Raw genomic sequence first — 26,838 nt, forward strand, 5'->3', positions numbered from 1 at the left:
GTATGTGCCAGGCACTGCTCTAACTACTTTTATATGTAATAAACACTTTATCCCTCACATGATGACCTATAAAATAAGTTATAATATTACTATTCCCTCATGTGATTCATGATGCTCTGTTGCTGACCAAAGAAACAAATGAAAGAGGATGGAGGTGAAGGAGAGCCAAAGGCCACCTGGACACACTTGCTCTCCCCAGCCTAGCCCTCAGACTCCCTTTCACTCTTTGAGCATAGAGGAGGGAATGTGAGCTCTTACTCACCCCTACACTGGGGACCCGAAGATTTCTAAGTCCAAATGAATGCTGGAGAAAAGCTCCTGGCATGGAGGGGATTACAAGGACTGGAGCACCAGGAGCAATGGAAAACACATAGCATAATGAAAACTGGAGGCTGTGAAGGATGTCCTCAAGGTCTGGGGAAGGAAGTTCCAGGCTTACATTCAGGGTGGGGCTGGTAGTTAGACTTAAGGGTGCCCATAGCATATTTTCACTACCCCTCTCTTGCTGGGTAGTTTGGAGTCCATATACCAGAGCAAATGACTGTTTGAAACTTTGGTTTTCTTTTCTTTTTTTTTTTAATGTGTGTTTAGTTGCTTGTTAGTGGGAAAGGAAAGGATAACACCCAATTCTGAGAGATCCATGTATGTACTGCCACCAACACTAGCAGATGCCAAAGACAAGCCCAATGTTAAGTGATGGAAGGTTATGTGAATCCACCATAGGGACTGATTTTTCTGGCTCCCTGTTCCTTATCTCTGAAAGCTATGGTAGGCCACAGATAAAGTATCTGGTGTGCAAGGTGATGGTTCACAGTTTGAGTCCATCCAGGCAGACTCCCAGACTGAGTGAACAGACATTTTTATTCATCCATCATACTTTTAGGCCTGGCTCAAAGGTCTTCTTTATGAAGCTTTCTGAAGAACTTTCCATCTTTATAATTTCTAGGCAGAATTCCATTTTGTTCTCCCATTGTATTTATTTATGCTCAGTATTATTTTATCTCCATGCAAAATGACCAACAATAATCATTTAGAAAGCTGAGAGGAAATGCATCACCTGGTTTGTCTATTTCTATTCAATTTCAATTAACTTTCTAAAAATAATTTTAGGAAAATATCTGAAATATCAGTCTCAAGTTTTGCAAGTGACAGATAACAGATATTTATTGTAGTGATTTATCTCACACTGCCTGAATGGCGCTATACCTTCATTGTCAAAGTGATTATGCAGTAAGTTTCTTTCCTGTGTTTATACATTCCTCTAGTCTTGGGGGCTCTTTGTCCCTCCTTCATACCATTTCATCCCAACTACCCATTATTAATGGGTTCAAATATTGCCTTTCGGTCAGCACCATGGGACATCTCCTTCTTCCTCAACACCCCATTCCCAGGCACAGAGAGTGCCTGTTTTGTACATGCTGTCAAAGCATTTGTTATCTATCTCTGATAATGCATTTCTCAAAAATAGCACCTTCACTCCCAGGGATGCCCAGTAGTGGGCTAAGTGGTAGCCCTATGATCACATAGAATACCTTCCTTCAATGTCAATTTGACTTGAAGACTTGGAAACTTTTTAAAATCTCTTAAACATTTTTGATGCACCTATACTCAAGTACATATTATTATAATTCCACTTTGTAAAAAGTTGGTTGAAAAGAAAACTTAACCCAGTTGCTTATATTACATTTGAATGAGGGCATTGATGTAATGAGCTAGCTCATTTATTGGTTTCTTTGTTCCCTATGTTTATAAAGATGGTGTTTACAAACTGTTTATGTCTGTTCAATGAGGTGGTCAAAATGATAAATTTTATAACATAAAAAAGTGCACTGAATAATCATCTTGTAACCAAAACACAATATAGTAGGAAATGACTTGAAGATTTGCCCACACACTATAGTAGTGACTACTTGAACTGGGAAGTAGGAGGCATCTGTCCTGGGGACAGGCAATATATGAAAGCATTGCCTGTAGAAAATTAAGTCTGCTTTTTATTATCACCACATTTTCCAGCAATTCTAGGTAATTTCAGTATATATATATATGCCTCACAAAGGATGGACAGCACCCATGCAACCCTCCTGTGCCCATCCTGCTACAGAACACTACTGTTATATGAATGAATACTGACTTAGCTAGAAGAAGATGCTACTCAGAATTTATGTACTCAAGCTTTCACTGTTATGTTTCTTCATGAGAAAAAATTCCAGACTGAGCTCTGCCCACCAGGGCAACAATGATCTTTACCCACCACCAGTCCCTCCCATCAGGAAACTTGCACAAGCCTCTTAGATAACCTCAACCACCAGAGAGCACACTGCAGAAGCAAGAAGAACAACAATCCTGCAGCCTGTGGAACTAAAACCACATTCACAGAAAGATAGATGAGATGAAAAGGCAGATGGCTATGTACCAGATGAAGGAACAAGATAGAACTCCAGAAAAACAACTAAATGAAGTGGAGATAGGCAACCTTCCAGAAAAAGAATTCAGAATAATGATAGTGAAGATGATCCAGGACCTTGGAAAAAGACTGGAGGCAAAGATTGAGAAGATACAAGAAATGTTTAACAAAGACCTAGAAGAATTAAAGAACAAACAAACAGAGATGAACAATACAATAACTGAAATGAAAAATTCAGTAGAAAGAATTAGTAGCAGAATAACTGAGGTAGAAGAACGTATAAATGACCTGGAAGACAGAATGGTGTAATTCACTGCTGTGGAAGAGAATAAAGAAAAAAGAATGAAAACAAATGAAAGACAATCTAAGAGACCACTGGCACAATATTAAATACAACAACGTTCACATTATAGGGGTCCCAGAAGGAGAAGAGAGAGAGAAAACACCCGAGAAAATATTTGAAGGGATTATAGTTGAAAACTTCCCTAACATGGGAGTGGAAATAGCCACCCAAGTCCAGGAAGTGCAGAGAGAACCATACAGGATAAACCCAAGGAGAAACACGCTGAGACACATAGTAATCACATTGGCAAAAATTAAAGACAAAGAAAAATTATTGAAAGCAGCAAGGGAAAAATGACAAATATGTACAAGGGAACTCCCATAAGGTTAAGAGCTGATTTCTTGGCAGAAACTCTACAAGACAGAGGGAGTGGCATGACATATTTAAAGTGATGAAAGGGAAGAACGTACAACCAAGATTATTCTACCCGACAAGGATCTCATTCAGATTTGATGGAGAAATCAAAAGCTTTACAGACAAGCAAAAGCTAAGAGAATTGAGCACCACCAAAACAGCTCAACAACAAACGCTAAAGGAACTTCTCTAAGTGGGAAACAAAAGTGAAGAAAAGGACCTACAAAAACAAGCCCAAAACAATTAAAAAAATCATCATAGGAACATACACATTGATAATTACCTTAAACATGAATGGATTAAATGCTCCAACCAAAAGACACAGGTTCACTGAAAGGATACAAAAACAAGACCCATATATATGCTGTTTACAAGAGATCAAATTCAGACCTAGGGACACATACAGACTGCCAGTGAGGGGATGGAAAAGGCTATTCCATGCAAATGGAAATCAAAAGAAAACTGGAGTGGCAATACTCATATCAGATAAAATAGACTTTAAAATAAAGAATGTTATAAGAGACAAGGAAAGACACTACATAATGATCAAGGTGTCAGTCCAAGAAGAAGAGATAACAATTATAAAAATATATGCACCCAACATAGGAGCACCTCAATACATAAGGTAACTGCTAACAGCTATAAAAGGGAAATCGACAGTAACACAATAATACTGGGGGATTTTAACACCTCATTTACAGCAATGGAGAGATCATCCAAAAAGAAAATTAATAAGGAAACATAAGCTTTAAATGGCACAATAGACCACATAGATTTAATTGATATTTATAGGAATTCCATCCAAAAACAACAGATTACAATTTCTTCTCAAGTGCGCATGGAACATTCTACAGGATATATCACATCTTGGGTCAAAAATCAAGCCTCAGTAAATTTAAGAAAATTGAAATCATATTAAGTATCTTTTCTGACCACAACACTATGAGATTAGAAATCAATTACAGGGAAAAAAAAGGAAAACAACTCAAACACATGGAGGCTAAACAATACGTTACTAAATAACCAAGAGATCACTGAAGAAATCAAAGAGGAAATTAAAAAATACCTAGAGACAAATGATAATGAAAACACGATGATTGAAAACCTATGAGATGCAGCAAAAGCAGTTTGAAGAGAGAAGTTTATAGCAATTCATTCCTACCTCAAGAAACAACAGACATCTAAAATAAACACTCTAACCTTCCACCTAAAAGAACTAGAGAAAGAACAACAAACAAAACCCAAAGTAAGCAGAAGGAAAGAAATCATAAAGATTGGAGAAGAAATAAATGAAATAGAAACAAACAAAAAAAAACAATAGCAAAGATCAATAAAACTAAAAGCTGGTTCTTTGAGAAGATAAAAAAAATTGATAAACCATTAGCCAGACCTATCAAGAAAAAGGGGGAGAGGACTCAAATCAATACAATTAGAAATGAAAAAGGAGAAGTTACAACAGACACTGCAGAAATACAAAGCATCCTAAGAGACTACTACATGCAACCCTATGCCAATAAAATGGACAACTTGGAAGAAATGGATAAATTCTTAGAAAGCTATAAGCTTCCAAGGCTGACCAGGAATAAATAGAAAATATGAACAGACCAATCACAAGTAATGAAATTGAAACTGTGATTAAAGATCATCCAAAAAACAAAAGTCCAGGACCAGATGGCTTCACAGGTGAATTCTCTCAAACATTTAGAGAAGAGCTAACACCCATCCTTCTCAAACTCTTCCAAAAAATTGCAGAGGAAGGAATACTCCCAATCTCATTCTATGAGGCCACCATCACCCTGATACCAAAAGCAGACAACGATACTACCAAAAAAGAAAATTACTGACCTACACCACTCATGAATATAGATGCAAAAATCCTCAACAAAATAATAGTAAACAGAGTCCAATAACAAAATAAAAGGAGCATACACCATGATCAGGTGGGATTTACCCCAGGGATGCAAAGATTCTTCTATATACACAAATCAATGAATGTGATACACCATATTAACAACTGAAGAAGAAAAACCATATGATCATCTCAATAGATGCAGAAAAAGCTTTTGACAAAATTCAATACTCATTTATGATAAAAAAAACTCTCCAGAAAGTGGGCATAGAGGGAACCTACCTCAATATGATAAAGGCCATATATGACAAACCCACAGCAAATATCATTATCAATGGTGAAAAACTGAAAGCATTTCCTCTAAGATCAGGAACAAGACAAGGATATCCACTCTCACCACTATTACTCAACATAGTTTTGGACATCCCAGCCCCGGCAATCAGAGAAGAAAAAGAAATAAAAGGAATACAAATTGGAAAGGAAAATGTAAAACTATCACTGTTAGCAGATGCCATGATACTATCCATAGAGAATCCTAAAGATTCCACCAGAAAATTCCTAGAGCTAATCAATGAATTTGGTAAAGTTTCAGGACACAAAATTAATGCATAGAAATCTCTTGCATTCCTATACACTAATGATGAATAATCTGAAAGAGAATATAAGGAAACATTCCAATTTACCATTGCAACAAAAAGAATAAAATACCTAGGAATAAACCTACCTAAGGAGACAAAAGACCTGTATGCAGAAAACTATGACACTGATGAAAGAAATGAAAGATGATACCAACAGATGGAGAGATATACCATTTTCTTGGGTTGAAAGACACAGTATTGAGAAAATGACTATACTACCCAAAACAATGTATAGATTAATGCAATTCCTATTAAATTACTGATGGCATTTTTTACAGAAATAGAACAAAATATCTTAAAATTTTATGGAGACACAAAAGACCCCAAATAGCCAAAACAGTGTTGAGGGAAGAAAATGGAGCTGGAGGAATCAGACTCCCTGACTTCAGAGTATACGACAAAGCTACAGTCATCAAGACAATATGCTACTGGCACAAAAACAGAAATATAGATCAATGGAACAGGATAGAAAGCCCAGAGATAAACCCACGCACCTATGGTCAAATAATCTATAACAAAGGAGGCAAGGATATACAATGGAGAAAAGACAGTCTCTTCAATAATTGGTGCTGGGAAAACAGGACAACTACAAGTAAAAGAATGAAATTAGAATGCTCCCTAACACCATACACAAAAATAAACTCAAAATAGATTAGAGACTTAAACGTAAGACCACACACTATAAAACTCTTAGAGGAAAATATAGGAATAACATTCTATGACATAAATCACAGCAAGATCTGTTTTGATCCACCTCCTAAAGTAATGGAAATAAAAACAATGGTAAACAAATGAGACCTAATGAAACTTAAAAGCTTTTGCACAGTAAAGGAAACTACAAAAGATGAGAAGATAACACTCAGAATGGGAGAAAATATTTGCAAACAAATCAACAAAAGATTAATCTCCAAAATATATAAACAGCTCATGCAGCTCAATATTTAAAAAACAAACAACCCAATCCAAAAATGTGCAGAGACCTAAATAGACATTTCTCCAAAGAAGACATACAGATAGCCAAGAAGCACATGAAAAGCTGCTCAACATCACTAATTATTAGAGAAATGCAAATCAAAACTACAATGAGGTATCACCTCACACCAGTCAGAATGGACATCATCAGAAAATCTACAACAACAAATGCTGGATAGGGTGTGGAGAAAAGGGAACACTCTTGCACTGTTGGTGGGAATGTAAATGGATACAGCCACTATGGAGAACAGTATGGAGGTTCCTTAAAAATCTAACAATAGAATTACCATATGATCCAGCAATCCGACTACTGAGCATATACCCTGAGAAAACCATAATTCAAAAAGACACATGCACCCCAATGTTCATTGCATCACTATTTACAATAGCCAGGACATGGAAGCAACCTAAATGCCCATCGACAGATGAATGGATCAAGAAGATGTGGTACATATGTACAATGGAATATTACTCAGCCATAAAAAGGAATGAAATTGGGTCATTTGTAGAGACGTGGATGGAATTATAGACTGTCATACAGAGTGAAGTAATTCAGAAAGAGAAAAACAAATATAGTATATTAATGCATATATGTGGAACCTAGAAATATGGTACAGATGAACCAGTTTCCAGGGCAGAAATTGAGACTCAGATGTAGAGGACAAACGTATGAACACCAAGGGGGGAACGTGGCAGGGGGGAGGTTGTGGTGGTGGTGTGATGAATTGGGAGATGGGGATTGACATATATACACTAATATGTATAAAATGGATAACTAATGAGAACCTGCTGTGTAAAAAATAAAATTAAATTGAAAACAATAAATTCCAGGAGTTGAGGAAGATGGTGGAAGAGTAAGGCACAGAGATCACCTTCCTTCCCACAGATACATCAGAAATACATCTACACGTAGAACTGCTCCTATAGAACACCGACTGAATGCTGGCAGAAGACCTCAGACCTTCCAAAAGGCAAGAAACTCCCCACGTACCTGGGCAGGGCAAAAGACAAAAGAAAAAACAGAGACAAAAGAATAGGGATGGGACCTGCACCAGTGGGAGGGAGCTGTGAAGGAAAAAAGGTTTCCACACACTAGGAAGCCCCTTCGCATGTAGAGACCACGGGTGGCAGAAGGGGGACGCTTCAGAGCTACAGAGGACAGAGCAGCAACAGGGGTGTGGAGGGCAAAGTGGAGAGATTCCTGCACAGAGGATTGGTGCCGACCGGCACTCACCAGACCGAGAGACTTGTCTGCTCACCCGCTGGGGTGGGCGGGTGCTGGGAGCTGAGGCTCGGGTTTCAGTAGGATCGGAGGGAGAGGACTGCGGTTGGCAGTATGAACACAGCCTGAAGGGGCTACTGTGCCACGGCTGGCTGGGAGGGAGTCCAGGAAAAAGTCTGGACCTGCCGAAGAGGCAAGAGATTTTTTCTTCCCTCTGTTTCCTGGTGCACGAGGAGAGGGGATTAAAAGCACTGCTTAAAGGAGATCCAGAGGTGGGCACGAGCCATGGCTAAGAGTGCAGACCCCAGAGATGGTCATGAGATGCTAAGGCTGCTCCTGCCACCACCAAGAAACATGTGTGTGAGGACAGGTCACTATCCACACCTCCCCTCCCGGGAGACTGTGAAGCCCGTCACTGCCAGGGTCCTGGGATCCAGGGACAACTTCCCTGGGAGAACAAACGGTGTGCCTCAGGCTGCTGCATGTCATGCAGGCCTCTACTGCCACAGGCTTGCCCCGTACCCCTCCCTCCCCCAGGCCTGAGTGAGCCGGAGCCCCCGAATCAGCTGCTCCTTTAACCCCATCCTGTCTGAGCAAAGAACAGATGCCCTCAGGCGACCTACACGCAGAGGTGGGGCCAAATACAAAGATGAACCCCGGGACCTGTGCGAGCTAAGAAGAGAAAGGGAAATTTCTCCCAGCAGCCTCAGGAGCAGTGGATAAAATCTCCACGATCAACTTGATGTACGTTGCATCAGTGGAATACCTGAATAGACAACGAATCATCCCAAATTGAGGAGGTGGACTTTGAGAGCAAGATATATTATTTTCTCCCCTTTTCCTCTTTTTGTGAGTGTGTATGTGTATGCTTCTGTGTGAGATTTTATCTGTATAGCTTAGCTTTCACCATTTCTCCTAGGGTTCTGTCCATCCTTTTTTTTTTTTTTCCTTAAAAAATTATTTTTTCTTAACAATTATTTTCTTTTTAATAACTTTATTTCATTTTATCTTATTTTATCTTCTCTCTTTCTTTCTACTTTTTCTCCCTTTTATTCTGAGCCGTGTGGATGAAAGGCTCTTTGTGCTCCAGCCAGGAGTCAGTGCTGTGCCTCTGAGGTGGGAGAGCCAACGTCAGGACACTAGTCTACAAGAACCTCCCAGCTCCACGTAATATCAAATGGGGAAAATCTCCCAGAGAACTCCATCTCAACACCAACACCCAGCTTCACTCAACGACCAGCAAGCTACAGTGCTGGACACCCTATGCCAAACAACTAGCAAGACAGGAACGCAACTCCACCCATTAGCAGAGAGGCTGCCTAAAAACATAATAAGTCCACACACACCCCAAAACACACCACCAGATGTGGACCTGCCTACCAGAAAGACAATATCCAGCCTCATCCACCAGAACACAGGCACTAGTCCCTTCCACCAAGAAGCCTACACAACCCACTGAACCAACCTTCACCACCGGGGACAGACACCAAAAACAACGGGAACTACGAACCTGCAGCCTATGAAAAGGAGACCCCATACACAGTAAGATAAGCAAAATGAGAAGACAGAAAAACACACAGCAGATGAAGGAGCAAGGTAAAAACCCACTAGACCAAACAAATGAAGAGGAAATAGGCAGTCTACCTGAAAAAGAATTCAGAATAATGATACTAAAGATGATCCAAAATCTTGGAAATAGAATAGATAAAATGCAAGAAACATTTAACAAGGACCTAGAAGAACTAAAGATGAAACAAGCAACAATGAACAACACAATAAATGAAATTAAAAATACTCTAGAAGGGATCAATAGCAGAATAAATGAGGCAGAAAAACAGATAAGTGACCTGGAAGATAAAATAGTGGAAATAACTACTGCAGAGCAGAATAAAGATAAAAGAATGAAAAGAACTGAGGACAGTCTCAGAGACCTCTGGAACAACATTAAACTCACCAAAATTCGAATTATAGTGGTCCCAGAAGAAGAAGAGAAAAAGAAAGGGAAAAAATGAAAAAATATTTGAAGAGATTATAGTTGAAAACTTCCCTAATATGGGAAACTTCCCTAATATGAAAACTTCCCTAATATAGTTGAAAACTTCCCTTAATCAAGTTCAGGATGCTCAGAGAGTCCCATACAGGATAAATCCAAGGAGAACCAGGCAACGACACATATTAATCAAACTATCAAAAATGAAATACAAAGAAAACATATAAAAGCAGCAAGGGAAAAAAAACAAGTAACACACAAGGGACTCTCCATAAGGATAACAGCTGATCTTTCAGCAGATATTCTGCATACCAGAAGGGAGTTGAAGGACATATTTAAAGTGATGAAGGAGAAATACCTACAACCAAGATTACTCTACCCAGCAAGGATCTCATTCAGATTTGATGGGGAAATTAAAACCTTTACAGACAAGCAAAAGCTATGAGAATTCAGCACCACCAAACCAGCTTTACAACAAATGCTAAAGGATCTTCTCTAGGCAAGAAACACAAGAGAAGGAAAAGACCTACAATAACAAACATGAAACAATTAAGAAAATGGGAATAGGAACATACATATCGATAATTACCTTAAATGTAAATGGATTAAATGCTCCCACCAAAAGACACAGACTGGCTGAATAGATACAAAAACAAGACCCATATATATGCTGTCTAAAAGAGACCCACTTCAGACCTAGGGACACATACAGACTGAAAGTGAGGGGATAGAAAAAGATATTCAAAGCAAATGGAAATCAAAAGAAAGCTGGAGTAGCAATTCTCATATCAGACAAAATAGACTTTAAAATAAAGACTATTACAAGAGACAAAGAAGGACACTACGTAATGATCAAGGGATTGATCAAAGAAGAAGATATAACAATTGTAAATATTTATGTACCCAACATAGGAGCACCTCAATACATAAGGCAAATACTGACAGCCATAAAAGGGGAAATCGACAGTAACACATTCATAGTAGGGGACTTTAACACCCCACTTTCACCAATGGCCAGATCATCCAAAATGAAAATAAATAAGGAAACACAAGCTTTAAATGATACATTAAACAAGATGGACTTAATTGATAGTTATAGGACATTCTATCCAAACAAAAGAGAATACACATTTTTCTCAAGTGCTCATGGAACATTCTCCAGGATGGATCATATCTTGGGTCACAAATCAAGCGTTCGTAAATTTAAGAAAATTGAAATTGTATCAAGTACCTTTTCTGACCACAATGCTATGAAACTAGATATCCATTCCAGGAAAAGATTTGTAAAATATACAAACACATGGAGGCTAAACAATACGCTACTTACTAATGAAGTGATCACTGAAGCAATCAAAGACGAAATCAAAAAATACCTAAAAACAAATGACAATGGAGACCCAAATCCTATGGGATGCAGCAAAAGCAGTTCTAAGAGGGAAGTTTTTAGCAATACAATCCTACGTTAAGAAACAGGAAACATCTCAAATAAATAATGTAACCTTGCACCTAAAGCAATTAGAGAAAGAATAACAAAAAAAGAACAACAGGGGTTTCCCTGGTGGTGTAGTGGTTGAGAGTCTGTCTGCCGATGCAGGGGACACGGGTTCGTGCCCCGGTCTCGGAAGATTCTACATGCCGTGGAGTGGCTGGGCCCGTGAGCCATGGCTGCTGAGCCTGTGCGTCCGGAGCCTGTGCTCTACAACGGGAGAGCCCACAACAGTGAGAGGCCCATGTACCGCAAAAAAAAAAAAAAAAAAAAAGGAAAAAAGAAAAAAAATACCAAAAGGAAAGAAATCCTAAAGATCAGATCAGAAATAAATGAAAAAGAAATGAAGGAAATGATAGCAAAGACCAATAAAACTGAAAGCTTGTTCTTTGAGGAGATAAACCAAATTGATAAACCATTAGCCAGACTCATCAAGAAAAAAACGGAGAAAACTCAATTCAATAGAATTAGAAATGAAAAAGGAGAAGTAACAACTGACACTGCAGAAATACAAAAGGTCATGAGACATTACTACAAGCAACTCTTTGCCAATAAAATGGACAACCTGGAAGAAATGGACAAATTCTTAAAAATGCACAAGTTGACAAGACTGAACCAGGAAGAAATAGAAAATATGAACAGACCAATCACAAGCACTGAAACTGAAACTGTGATTAAAAATCTTCCAACAAACAAAAACCCAGGACGAGATGGCTTCACAGGTGAATTATATCAAACATTTAGAGAAGGGCTAACACCTATCTTTCTCAAACTCTTCCAAAATATAGCAGAGAGACGAACACTCCCAAACTCATTCTATGAGGCCACCATCACCCTGATACCAAAACCAAAAAAGATTTCACAAAGAAAGGAAACTAAAGGCCAATATCAATGATGAACATAGATGCAAAAATCCTCAACACAATACTAGCAAACAGAATTCAACAGCACATTCAAAGGATCATACACCATGATCAAGTGGGGTTTATTCCAGGAATGCAGGGATTCTTCAATATACACAAATCAGTCAACGTGATACACCATGTTAACAAATTGAAGGAGAAAAACCATATGATCATCTCAATAGGTGCAGAGAAAGCTTTTGACAAAATTCAACACCCATTTATGATAAAAACCCTCCAGAAAGTAGGCATAGAGGGAACTTTCCTCAACATAATAAAGGCCCAATATGACAAACCCACAGCCAACATCGTCCTCAATGGTGAAAAACTGAAACCATTTCCACTAAGATCAGAACAAGACAAGGTTGCCCACTCTCACCACTAATATTCAACTTAGTGTTTGAAGCTTTAGCCACAGCAATCAGAGAAGAAAAAGAAATAAAAGGAATCCAAATCAGAAAAGAAGTAAAGCTGTCACTGTTTGCAGATGACATGATATTATACATAGAGAATCCTAAAGATGCTACCAGAAAGCTACTAGAGCTAATCAATGAATTTGGTAAAGTAGCAGAATACAAAATTAATGCACAGAAATCTCTGGCATTCTTATACACTAATGATGAAAAATCTGAAAGTGAAATCAAGAAAACACTCCCATTTACCATTGCAACTAAAAGAATAAAATATCTAGGAATAAACCTACCTAAGGAGATAAAAGACCTGTATGCAGAAAATTATAAGACACTGATGAAAGAAATTAAAGATGATACAAATAGATGGAGAGATATACCATGTTCTTGGATTGGAAGAATCAATATTGTGAAAATGACTCTACTACCCAACGCAATCAACAGATTCAATGCAATCCCTATCAAACTACCACTGGCATGTTTCACAGATCTAGAACAAAAAATTTCACAATTTGCATGGAAACACAAAAGATCCCGAATAATCAAAAGAATCTTGAGAACAAAAAATGGAGCTGGAGGAATCAGGCTCCCTGACTTCAGGCTATACTACAATGCTACAGTAATCAAGACAGTATGGTACTGGCACAAAAACAGAAATATAGATCAATAGAACAGGATAGAAAGCCCAGAGATAAAACCATGCATGTATGGTCACCTTATCTTTGATAAACGAGGCAAGAATATACAGTGCAGAAAAGATAGCCTCTTCAATAAGTGGTGCTGGGAAAACTGGACAGGTACATGTAAATGTATGAGATTAGAACACTCCCTAACACCATACACAAAAATAAGCTCAAAATGGATTAAAGACCTAAATGTAATGCCAGACACTATCAAACTCTTAGAGGAAAACATAGGCAGAACACTCTATGACATAAATCAAGCAAGATCCTTTTTGACCCACCTCCTAGAGAAGTGGAAATAAAAATAAAAATAAACAAATGGGACCTAATGAAAGTTAAAAGCTTTTGCACAGCAAAGGAAACCATAAACAAGAGAAAAGATAACCCTCAGAATGGGAGAAAATATTTGCAAATGAAGCAACTGACAATGGATTAATGTCCAAAATTTACGAGCATCTCATGCAGCTCAATAATGAAAAAACAAACAACCCAATCCCAAAATGGGCAGAAGACCTAAATAGACATTTCTCCAAAGAAGATATACAGATTGGCAACAAACACATGAAGAATGCTCAACATCATTAATCATTAGAGAAATGCAAATCAAAACTACAATGAGATATCATCTCACACCAGTCAGAATGGCCATCATCAAAAAATCTAGAAACAATAAATGCTGGAGAGGGTGTGGAGAAAAGGGAATGCTCTTGCACTGCTGGTGGGAATATAAATTGATACAGCTACCATAGAGAACAGTATGGAAGTTCCTTAAAAAACTACAATTAGAACTACCATACGACCCAGCAATCCCACTACTGGGCATATCTCCTGTGAAAACCATAATTCAAAAGGAGTCATGTACCAAAATGTTAATTGCAGCTCTATTTACAATAGCCAGGAGATGGAAACAACCTAAGTGTCCATCACGAGATGAATGGATGAAGAAGATGTGGCATATATATACAATGGAATATTACTTAGCCATAAAAAGAAATGAAACTGAGTTATTTGTAGTGAGGTGGATGGACCTAGAGTCTGTCATACAGAGTGAAATAAGTCAGGAAGAGAAAATCAAATACCGTGTGCTAACACATATATATGCAATCTACGAAAAAACAAAAAAAAACAAAAAACGGTCATGAAGAACCTAGAGGTAAGACGGGAATAAAGACACAGACCTACTAGAGAATGGACTTGAGGATATGGGGAAGGGGAAGCTCTGACAAAGTGAGAGAGTGGCATGGACATATATACAGTACCAAACGTAAAATAGATAGCTAGTGGGAAGCAGCCGCATAGCACAAGGAGATCAGCTCGGTGCTGTGTGACCGAGAAGGCGTGGGGGGATAGGGAGGGTGGGAGGGAGGGAGACGCAAGAGGGAAGAGATATGGGAGCATAAGTGTATGTATAACTGATTCACTTTGTTATAAAGCAGAAACTAACACACCATTGTAAAATGATTATACACCAATAAAGATGTTAAAAAAAATTTCAACAAAGGAGAAGTGCCTGAGAAAGTTAAATGAGCTAATTATTAATCATAACAATAAAGGTTAACTCATAATGTGATAATGCTCATAAAAATCCTTTAAAATATTGCCATTAATAGGCATTTATCTTAGTGGACTTAGATTTTAGAAATATTCTGACATCAATGCAGAAAAAAGAATATCCTGATCCAGTCATCCCCCTTCAATTGACTCCTATTTTCTGGTAATAATAGATTCATTGCAACAATATTTTTGTGAGTCCAAAGGATAAATAGCATTATTTTCATGATGGCAAATTATTAAAAACATACATATATTGAATTACAAATATAAAATAAAGCCTAAATTCACATGAATTTTAAAGATAAAATTTGAAATAGCAAATAATTTCATGCTTTACAGAGGGCCATTTTAAGCAAAACCCCCATTGTTTCCTTCTCTGCAGTTCAAGGATATTTTCATGAAAAATTTGAAATTGTATTTTTCCAACATAATATTTATCTTGTTGTCTTATAATTATTTGTTCATGAGTATCTTCCTCTTATATGAATTCCTTCAAGGATGTGGATGAAATTGCTTGTCTTTGTATAGTCAGTACCTAGCATATAGCCTAATAAATGCCTGTCCATCCCTAGCCAGTTATGTTTGGTACCACATGACTCTCCGTATATATATGTCACTCTGCCACTTTTATTTTATTTATTGTAACATCTTTTTTTTTTTTTTTTTTGCAATACACGGGCCTCTCACTGCTGCAGCCTCTCCTCTTGCGCAGCACAGGCTCCAGACGTGCAGGCCCAGTGGCCATGGCTCACAGGCCCTGCCGCTCCATGGCATGCGGGATCCTCCCAGAGCGGGGCATGAACCCGCATCCCCTGCATCGGCAGGTGGACTCCCAACTACTATGCCACCAGGGAAGCCCTATTTTAACATCTTTATTGGAGTTTAATTGCTTTATGTTGTTGTGTTAGTTTCTGCTGTATAACAAAGTGAATCAGCTATAAGTATACATATATCCTCATATACCCTCCCTCTTATATCTTCCTCCCACCTTCTCTATCCCACCCCTCTAGGTGGTCACAAAGCACCAAGCTGATCTCCCTGTGCTATGTGGCTGCTTCCCACTAGCTATCTATTTTACATTTGGTAGTGTATATATTTCAATGCCACTCTCTCATTTCTTTCTAGCTTACCATTCCCCTTCCTTGTGTCCTCAAGTCCATTCTCTACACCTGTGTCTTTATTCCTGTCTTGCCCCTAGGTTCTTCAGAGCCATTTATTTTCCTTTAGATTCCATATATATGTGTTAGCATATGGTATTTGTTTTTCTCTTTCTGACTTACTTCATTCTTCATGACAGACTCTAGGTCCATCCCCTTCACTACAAATAACTCAGTTCCATTTGTTTTTATGGCTGAGTAATATTCCATTGTATATATGTTCCACATCTTCTTTATCCATTCATCTGTTGATGGACACTTACCTTGCTTCCATGTCCTGGCTATTGTATATAGTGCTGCAATGAAAATTGTGGTACATGTCTCTTTTTGAATTATGGTTTTCTCAGGGTGTATCTTTTTCCATCCCCTCACTTTCAGTCTGTATGTGTCCCTAGGTCTGAAGTGGGTCTCTTGTAGACAGCATATATACTTGTCTTGCTTTTGTATCCATTCAGCCAGTCTATGTCTTTTGGTTGGAACTTTTTATCCATTTACAGTTAAGGTAATTATCAATATGTATTGATTTTTTAAATCAATACAATCCTATTTCCATTTTCTTAATTGTTTTGGGCTTGTTATTGTAAGTCTTTTCCTTCTCTTGTGTTTCCTGCCTTGAGAAGTTCCTTTGGCCTTTGTTGTAAAGCTGGTTTGGTGGTGCTGAATCCTCTTAGCTTTTCCTTGTCTGTAAAGGTTTTAATTTCTCCGTTGAATCTGAATGGCATCCTTGCTGAGTAGAGTAATCTTGCTTGTAGGTTTTTCTCTTTCATTACTTCCAATATGTCCTGCCACTCCCTTCTGGCTTGCAGAGTTTTTGCTGAAAGACCAGCTGTTAATCTTATGGGGATTCCCTTGTATATTATTTGTTGTATTTTCCTTGCTGCTTTCAATATTTTTTCTTTGTATTTAATTTTTGATAGTGTGACTAATATGTATCTTGGTGTGTTTCTCCTTGGATTTATCCTGTATGGGACTCTGCACTTTCTGGACCTGATTGACTATTTCCTTTCCCATATTAAGGAAGATTTCAACTATAATATCTTCAAATATTTTCTCAGCCCCCTTTTTTTTCTCTTCTTCTTCTGGGACCCCTATAATTCAAATGTTAGTGCATTTAATGTTGTCCCAGAGGTCTCTGAGACTGTCCTCAATTCTTTGCATTCTTTTTTCTTTATTCTGCTCTGTGGTAGTTATTTCCACTATTTTATCTTCCAGATCACTTATCCATTCTTCTGCCTTGGTTATTCTTCTATTGATTACTTCTAGAGAATTTTAAATTTCATTTATTATGTTGTCCATCATTGGTTGTTTGTTTTTTAGTTCTTCTAGGTGCTTGTTAAATGTTTCTTGTATTTTCTCTATTCTATTTCCAAGATTTTGGATCATCTTTACTATCATTACTGTGAATTGTTTTTCAGGTAGACTGCCTATTTCCTCTTCATTTATTTGGTCTGGTGGGTTTTTACCTTGCTCCTTCATCTGCTGTGTGTTTTCCTGTCTTCTCATTTTGCTTAATTTACTGTGTTTGGGGTCTCCTTTTTGCAGGCTGTAGGCTTGTAGTTTCCATTGTTTTTGGTGCCTGCCCCCAGAGGGTAAGGTTTGTTCAGTGGGTTGTGTAGGCTTCCTGGTGGAGGGGACTTATGCCTGTGTTATGGTGGATGAGGCTGGATCTTGTCTTTTTGGTGGGCAGGACCAAGTCTGGTGTTGTGTTTTGGTGTGTCTCTGAACTTATGATTTTAGGCAGCCTCTTCGCTAATGGGTGGGGTATGTTCCTGTCTTGCTAGTTGTTTGGCATGGGGTGTCTAGCACTGGAGCTTGCTGGTCGTTGATTGTAGCTGAGTCTTAACATTGAGACAGAAATCTCTGGGAGAGCTGTTGCCGATTGATGTGACATGGGGCCTGGAGGTCTCTGCTGGTCCAATGTCCTGAACTCGGCTCTCCCACCTCTGAGGCTCATGCCTGACACCCAGCCGGAGCACCAAAACCCTGTCAGCCACACAGCTCAGAAGAAAAGGGAGAAGAAAAAAGAAAGAAAGAAAAAATAAAATAAAATAAAGTTATTAAAATAAAAAATTTAAAAAATATTATTAAAATAAAAACAAAAATATGTAATTAAAAAAAAAAAGAAGAGAGCAACCAAACAAATCCACCAATGATAATAAGAACCAGAAACTAAACTAAGGTAAACATATAAATCAGAAACTAGTCAGCCACATACAGAAAACCCCGAGTCTACAGTTGCTCCCAAAGTCTGCTGCCTCAATTTTGGGATGATTTGTCGTCTATTCAGGTATTCCACAGATGCAGGGTACATCAAGTTGATTGTGGAGATGTAATCCACTGCTTCTGAGGCTCAAAGAGAAATATCCCTTCCTCTTCTTTGTTCGCACAGCTTCTGGGGTTCCGTGTTGGATTTGGCCCTGCCTCTGCATGTAGGTCGCCCTGTGGTGTCTGTTCTTCGACCATACAGAACGGGGTTAAAGGAGTGGCTGATTAGGGAGCTCTGGCTCACTCAGGTCATGGAGGTAGGAGGGGTATGGAATGCAGGGTGAGCCTGCCGCAGCAGAGGCCTCCATGATGTTGCAATAGACTGAGGCACACTGTGTGTTCTCCCAGGGAAGATGTCCCTGGATCATGGAACCATGGCAGTGGCGGGCTGCCCAGGCTCCCGGGAGGGGAGATATGGATAGTGACCTGTGCTTGCACACAGGATTCTTGGTGGCTGCAGCAGCAGCCTTAGCGTTTCATTCCGGTCTCTGGTGTCAGCGCTGATAGCCACGTCTTGTGCCGGTCTCTGAAGCTCATTTAGTCTGTGCTCTGAATCTCCTCTCCTCGTGCACCCCAAAACAATGTTCTCTTGCTTCTTAGGCAGGTCCAGAGTTTTTCCTGGACTCCCTCCCAGCTAGCTGTGGCACACTACCCCCCTACAGGCTGTGATCATGCAGCCAACTCCAGTCCTCTCCCTGGGATCCGACCTCCGAAGCTGGAACCTCAGCTCCCAGCCCCCACTTGCCTGGGCAGGTGAGCCTCTCAGGCTGGTGAGTGCTGGTTGGCACTGATCCTCTGTGCGGGAGTCTCTCCATTTTGCTCTCTGCACCCCTATTGCTGCACTCTCCTCTGTGGCTCTGCAGCTTCCCCCCAACACACCCCCGACTCCACCAGTGAAGGGCCTTCCTAGTGTGTGGAAACATTTCCTCCTTCACAGCTCCCTCGCAGAGGAGCAGGTCCCATCCCTATTCTTTTTGTCTCTTTTTTTCTTTACTCTTTTGCCCTACCCAGGTACGTAGGGATTTTCTGGCCTTTTGGTAAGTCTGAGGTCTACTTCCATAGAAGTAGTTCCACATGTAAATGTATTTTTGATGTATTTGTGGGGAGGAAGGTGATCTCCATGTCTTACTCCTCTGCCACCTTAAAAGTCCTCCCCACCACTTTGATTTTACCTTTGATCTGTCACATTACATATATATATATACACAGACATACATATATATACACATACATGTATATACACACTCACACAGACACACATAAAAATATCAGAAAATAAAGATTTTATCAGATATAAACCATTAGCACATTGTTTGGATTTATTTTTTACAGTTCTTTTGTGATAAATTTTTATTTGCTTAAATAAAATTGTGTGATAAGATTATTAGATGTAAGGAGGCAGTCTTTGAATTGGCTTCTCAACACATGTTCCAAATCCTTCCTACTCTTACCTCTTGTGATGTTAATGCTAGAAAATTAAAACTACAGTTCCCAGCCTCTGTTGCAGCTAAAGTTCAGGATGTAACATATTTCATTCATCTGTGGTATGAAACTTGATGTGGAGCAAAACCCACTGCATGTGGGGCATCTATTCAACCGGCCTGAGTTGTGCTGGAAACAGGGTGGCTTGCAATCTGCAGTAGCAGTAGCAGCTTCCTTTCCTACTTGTGACATAAGCAGAATAGTTCCAGGGGCTGAGTTTTTCCTGGAAGCTTAGCCTACAGCCTGCTCCTCTAAACCTTTCAATGATTTTGGAAACATCTTATTAGTCTACAGGTTGTTTGCAATTGAACTATGAACAAAAGAGTATAATAGTGTGTGTTTTCATTGAGAGTAACTCTGTTTTAAAGTCAAGTTTATAAAATTATAATAATAAAAATCCAATATAATATCTGGAGATCAGTCCTCAAATAACCTTTTCTTAAATGTAGCTTAACATGAAGATAGATGTTAAAACCTTATGAGCATATGTAATTTCACGTGCTAAATTTTATTAGCTAAAAATGTATGCTTTCCAAGTTCATTTTATATTCATGTCTAAAAACTGGTTTCATTTGCATTATTTCCCCAAAACAAATTAGAAGAGAATGTGTCTGTTGAAGAAGAGTAGACTAATAGCAAGATGTGTTATCTAACTTCCTGACAGTGAAGAATGAGCCACGAAATTGAGAGAAAAAGTAAGAACAAAGAAAGTTTAGTAGTCTGGTCCATTAGTATAGGACAGGGGGAACTACATTGGCAACAGCCTCTAGGACATCTCTTACAATACAACAAATGCAGATGCCCATAAAATGGTGACACCAAATCAAGGGGGAGAGTTTTAAATTATGTTGCCTTTTCTCTCTTTAATAACAGGGAAGTCTGATGTCCAGCAACTATGTGTTCTATCCTCCCCCAGCTTCTTGTCCCCCAGCTTCAAAGTGAGGACAGTGGCAGGGACCCAGAGAGAGTTTCCTTTGTGAAGGGATCTCACATCCCCTATCCATGGCTTGTTGTATCCCACAGCATACAAGGACATGAAGAGTTGCCTTAGAGACTTACGCAAGGCCACTGTGCTCTTACTGGCAACATCACATCAGTAGACCACTTTGGTTTTACATTTTATCTATCACATCGACTTTCTCATCTGGGACAGTGGCATAATGGAGCACAAGAAAAAGATGAAAAGGAGCAATGTGAACAATTCCATTTGGTGTTCTTACCTTGTGGCCTCGTTGATACTTGCACAAGGATAGAAATATAACATGAAAATCAAGTTTCTCTGGAGAGGTTGAGAGGGAAGGTTGGGAAAAAGAGAGAAAATGTCTTAAGTTTTGTATGAATTTTGATTCCAGCATTTTACTCTTGAAGGAAAATAACAGTAAAAAGTTTAATTTTTTTCTTTTCCAATTAGAAGAGGTTGTTTGATTTCAACCTCCTTCCCTAATGGCAGACCCTCAAGAAAGAGGCAGAATGTATCAATTCTGGAAAGACCTAAGGTGAGGAGTTTGTAAAACTCTCTGGCAAGCTAAATACACACACACACGTATACACACACATGAATTGTATGCCACAGAAGGATATAAGGCTAAAGAAGAATTATTAGAATTTCTCCAAGCAGTGTCTCCAGAAATCTACCATGAGAAACATGTGCTCTCCCTGCTCTAAACAATATCTTCCAGATCAACCATACCTCACTCGAAGTACTATAAGAGATTTTTCCAGAGGTTGTCTCTAACTATTATGGTGACATGCTGATAAATGAAATTTATAATGTAAACATCATCATAGCAGTACCTAAAGCTAAATGCGATGAAACCGTTTCACTGAAAAAGCACCAAGACACTGCTCTCATTAACATCATAGGTTTTATCAAGAAACTACCCTTCATCTGCTTCAGTAATCTACAGAAGCTTTTCTCCAAAAGGTAACACTGACTTCGTGTCCTTAGAAGTGGGAGAGACTGCAAATTCAAACTGATAGAAACAATTGAAGGTGAAATTGTGCTCAGAACCTTTTTAATATATAGAATTCCACTGTGAATAAAAAACCATGAACTCTTGCTGATGTTAACAGAAACATAATAACCTTTCCCTTTCCAACACCCCTTCACTTCTCCTTGGTGTATTGTGGCCTATGCAGGGGGTCTGCCCTTGCCACCTTTCCCAATCATCTCGCCTGGCTCTTTCCTCTTGGATTTAACAGTGCATCAGGACTGCTGTGTAGGAAGTCACAAAAGGAACTATTAGCAACATTTGTTCCTGAGAACAAGAGAGTTCAAAGTCCTTGGTCTTATTTAACAGCAGAAAAAGAGAATGATTTACTATAGTATAGTTCCCCCTTCCATAAAGAAGCACACTTTAAACCTGACACAACTCTTGTTGAATTAATTGCTGCTACTGCTTGCCTATTTTTTTCATATCAAACCAATGAGCTTTGAAGATAATTGGAAAGCCCAGGGAACTTGTTTGAAAGATCCAAAGCACAGGAATATCTTGGGTAACCATCTTCAAAATTTTAGCAACAAGTAGGGTGAGCAGGGCACCCATAAGAAAAAGCATCCCAGGATGGGGTGTTAAAGGACAAACAGGGTGAAGGAAGGCAGAAAAAAGCATGGAACAGGTTGTTAGAACTTAAGCAGAGTAAGGAAAGCATCAACATGAGAGGAGGGTTGGTGGTGATGAGAGTTTGATTACACATGGGAGATTGATCAAATAAGTAAATATGTTAAGTGTAATGGAAGCCAGATTTCTCATCATTAGAGAAGGGAGTTTCAAATATGGAAAGGGAGAAAACAAGAATAAACTCAAGTGTTAGATTGAAAATGGAGGTATTGATATGAATTCATCATGTTTCTTGACACAATGGGGTTATGTCCAATAACTCAATTATAAGTTGAAAATACTGTAAGTTGAAAATGCATTTAACACACCTAACCTACCAAACGACATAGCTTAGGCTAGCCTACCTTTAACACGCTCAGAACACTTACATTATCCGACAGTTGGGCAAAAATCACCTAACACAAAGCCTATTTTATAACAAAATGTTGAGTATCTCACATATTTATTGAATATCGTACTGAAAGTGAAGAACAGAATGGTTGTCTGGGTACAGAATGGTTGTAAGTGTATCAGTTGTTTACCCTTGTGATCATGTGGCTCACTGCGGCTGCCCAGCATCAGGAGAGAGTATCACTCTCCTGGGGGGAAGATCAAAGTTCAAAGTATGGTTTCTATTGAATGTGTATCACTTTTGCAATATTGTAAAGTTAAAAAATTGTAAGTTGAACCACTGTAAGTTGGGGGCCATCTGTACAGAAATAAATATAGATGTAAATGTGTCTTGATGTGTGAACATAACTTACTTGTCTCCTGAGAGGACCTGAGAAGAGCAACACAGCAAGAACAATGAGCAAACATAGAAAACAATGCTTGGCTTCTAACTGCCATTCTTCACTAAAGGGATCCAGGGATCTATAAATTTTAGGACTAGGGCTGGGGCAGGGAAAGTATAATGTGAGTCTGGATCACCTTTCATTATTCAGACAATTGCCAGAACCGGAATGGGGTTTGTTAATTTCCTAATGTTGATGGTTTATTGTGGTTATATAAAAGAAAGCTCTAGGGCTTCCATGGTGGTGCAGTGGTTGAGAGTCCGCCTGCCAATGCAGGGGACGCGGGTTCGTGCCCCGGTCCGGGAAGATCCCACATGCCGCGGAGCGGCTAGGCCCGTGAGCCATGGCCTCTGAGCCTGCGTGTCTGGAGCCTGTGCTCCGCAACGGGAGAGGCCACAACAGTGAGAGGCCCACATACCACACAAAAAAAGAAAGCTCTAGTTTGTAAGATATACATACTAAATTAGACAGCAGTGATGGGAATGATGCTGACAACTTACTCTCAAATGGGGCAGGGGCAAAAGTTATTTGTACTGTACTTGCTATTTTTAGATTAATTAAAAATAAGAAAATTAAAGCTGTAAGAATAGAAGTGTACACCAATCCCAATCCTCTGTGTACTTTCTTGATCTCCATTCTTAAAAATTTTCTATGGTGAGAGGCAAATGGTATATTTATAAGAAATTAAGTTTTTACATGAATAATTTATTAATTTTTGATATTGGGCAATTATTGAATTACTCTAACGAGGAGTGACAAAATTTAGAACGAGACACTGAGGAAGGATATAAATATAGTTAAACTAGGGCATTGGTGGCTTGTTTTCAAAAGCTCTCATTTTAGTTTTGTTCTACAGCTTAAATTGCTTTAATACTTTTGGGAAATAAGGGAATTCAAAAAAGGCAGTCTTCCCAAGTGACTGTCTCTGGAAGAAGGGCCAAGAAGAACATTAATCTGTATAAATGAATTCTAATTGTTTGAACAGAGTTAGAAAAGGAAAATACTGCAAAGATAGGTTTCTCAGAGGTTAGGGGCAGTACACATGGTATGAGGCTTGGCCTCATTACTTGCTACAATGAGAAGAGTCAAGTCCTTCAATTTGGATGAAGATATGCCTTGTAAACTTATAAATCTGAGTTTGTTGTAAAATCAGGAAATTCCTGTATAATTCAGTTGAGAACTAAACTGTTTCTTCCCTCTTTAAATGCATGCAGAGCATAAACTTTCTCTTTTAAGTCTGGAAAGCTAAAAATAAAAAGATACAAAGGAGGGAAATTTTACTAGTATATGTATCTATGTATTCACTGAGAATAGATAGAGGAGCAGACATAAGAGGGTCAGGCAGCAGATGTGACCTGACAGGCTCTTCAAATTCATAGGTAGTGCAAGTACCTTCTAATAACAAAGTATTCCTAATTCCTTCCTCCTGTCTCATGTATCACTGCTGTCATTCATTTCACTTATACATAAACTATGATCATTGAATACATTGTTGCTATTATTATTTTAAAACTATTATCTGTTAGATCAATTAAGAGTAAGAAAAATAAAACATTTTATATTACCTTCACTTATTACTTCCCTAATGCTTTTTTTCTTTATGTAGATCCAAGATTCTAACTATATAAGTTTCCTTCTGAACCTCTTTTAATATTTAAATTCTTTATTTCTCATTCACTTCTGAAGGTTAATTTCTCAGAGACAGAATTAGAGGTTGGTAATTTTTCTCTCAACACTTCAAATATTTCACTTCGCAATTTTTTGCTTGCATAGTTTCAAGTGAAGTCAAATGTGATTTTTAATCTTTGCTCCTCTATACGTAAGATACCCACCCCCTCTCCACCCCAGCTTCTTTCAAGATTTTTTTTTACTATCTTTGATTTTCTGTACTTTGAATATGATATGCCTTCATGGAATTTGGGGAACATTAATCCAGCTTGATATTCTCTGAGCTTCCTAGATCTTTTGTTTGGTGTCTAATATTAATTTGGGCAAAATTCTCAATGGTGACTGAGAATTGTACAGTAGCCGTGTCTAAGCTACTGAGCCCATGTCTCCTTCATTTCAGTTACAATTAAAAAAATTTTTTTAGCCTTCTTTATATTCTTTCTTAGAATTTCCATCTCTCTGTTTACATTATTCATTTGTTCTTGGCATGTTTTCTACTTTTTCCTTTAGAGCTCTTAGACTATTAATCATAGTTGTTTTAAATTTAGAGTTGATAATTCTAACAGGTGTGCCATATCTGAATTTGGTTCATATGTTTGCTCTGTCTCTTTAAACTGTGTTTTCTTGCCCTTAGTAAGCCTTGTAATTTTTTTTGTTGAAAAGGGCCAGACATGAATTGTGGGATAAAAGTAACAATAATGTGGCGGTAAGATATGGGGGAGTGGGGAAGCATTCTATGGTCCTATGATTAGGTTTCCGTCCTTCAGTGAATCTGTGTCCCTGGGCTGTGACCTTCATCAGTGCTTATTATTTTTCCCCCTTCCCCCTTGTGGGAGCAGTACAGTTAGAGGGGCCTGGAGTTGGGATTTTCCTTTCCCTCAGGTCAGTTAGGTTCTGATGAAAACCCCATAAGTTAGGTTCTGATAAAATAGTTTCTCTTTAAGGAAGGCCTTGTTATGAAGAATACAACCCTCTGGTGTATTTCAAAAAGGTTACTTTCTGCTCCTCTAACCAGAAGTATGAGGGATTATTCTCCAATCTGGATCGTGAGAACCTGGTAGACCTCCTGGATATAAAACTCACAAAAGTGTGGGGTTCTCATAAGACTTGCATCCCCCCTCCCCAGAATTTTTAACTTTCAGACTTGTCCACACTGAGCCTCCAGAAAGCCATCAATTACAGTTTAGGTTTTCCTGCCATAGTACTAGTTCCTGCAGAGGTTCCTGTTTATGGCATTCTGCTCCAACAAGTTGTGATTCTCTGCATTTGCCTAACTGTCTCTCCAATTTGGGAGGCAGCAATTTGCCCTGTAATCTCAATTCTCTGATGGATCTAAGAAGACTTGATTTTTAGTTTATTCAACCTTTTAGTACTAGTTAGGATATAGTGACAAAAACTTCCAAGTTTCATACATGCCAGATGAGAAACTGAAGTCTTCTCTCTTTTTTGTAGAAGAATCAGTGAAAAAGCTACTAGAACAAATAAGTGAATTTAACAAGATCCCAAGATACAAGGTCACATAAAAAAATCAGTTGTATTTCCATACACTAGCTAGAAGCATAATAAAAATTAAATTTAATGGTGCTTACAAATATCAAAAAATACAAAGGGCTTCCCTGGTGGTGCGGTGGTTGAGAGTCTTCCTGCCGATGCAGGGGACACGGGTTTGTGCCCCGGTCCAGGAAGATCCCACACGCCGCAGAGCGGCTGGGCCAGTGAGCCATGGCCACTGAGCCTACACATCCAGAGACTGTGCTCTGCAACAGGAGAAGCCACAACAGTGAGAGGCCTGCGTACCACAAAAAACAAAAAACAACAACAAAAAAAAGAAACAAAAAAAACCATTATGGTTAAATTTAATAAAATATGTTTAAGACATACACACAGAAAACCATAAGGTATTGCTAGAAGAAATTAAAGAAGAACTAAATAAATGGTAGGGATATACCATTTCATGGAAAAGAATGACAGATCTAAAATACGTTTATAGTTCTAGTATAATCCCACCACTAAGACTGAAATCTTAACAGGCTATTATTGGAGAAAGATAAGTTACTTCTAAAAT

Source organism: Pseudorca crassidens, chromosome 2 (assembly GCF_039906515.1).
Source record: "Pseudorca crassidens isolate mPseCra1 chromosome 2, mPseCra1.hap1, whole genome shotgun sequence".
Classification (NCBI taxonomy): Eukaryota; Metazoa; Chordata; class Mammalia; order Artiodactyla; family Delphinidae; genus Pseudorca; species Pseudorca crassidens.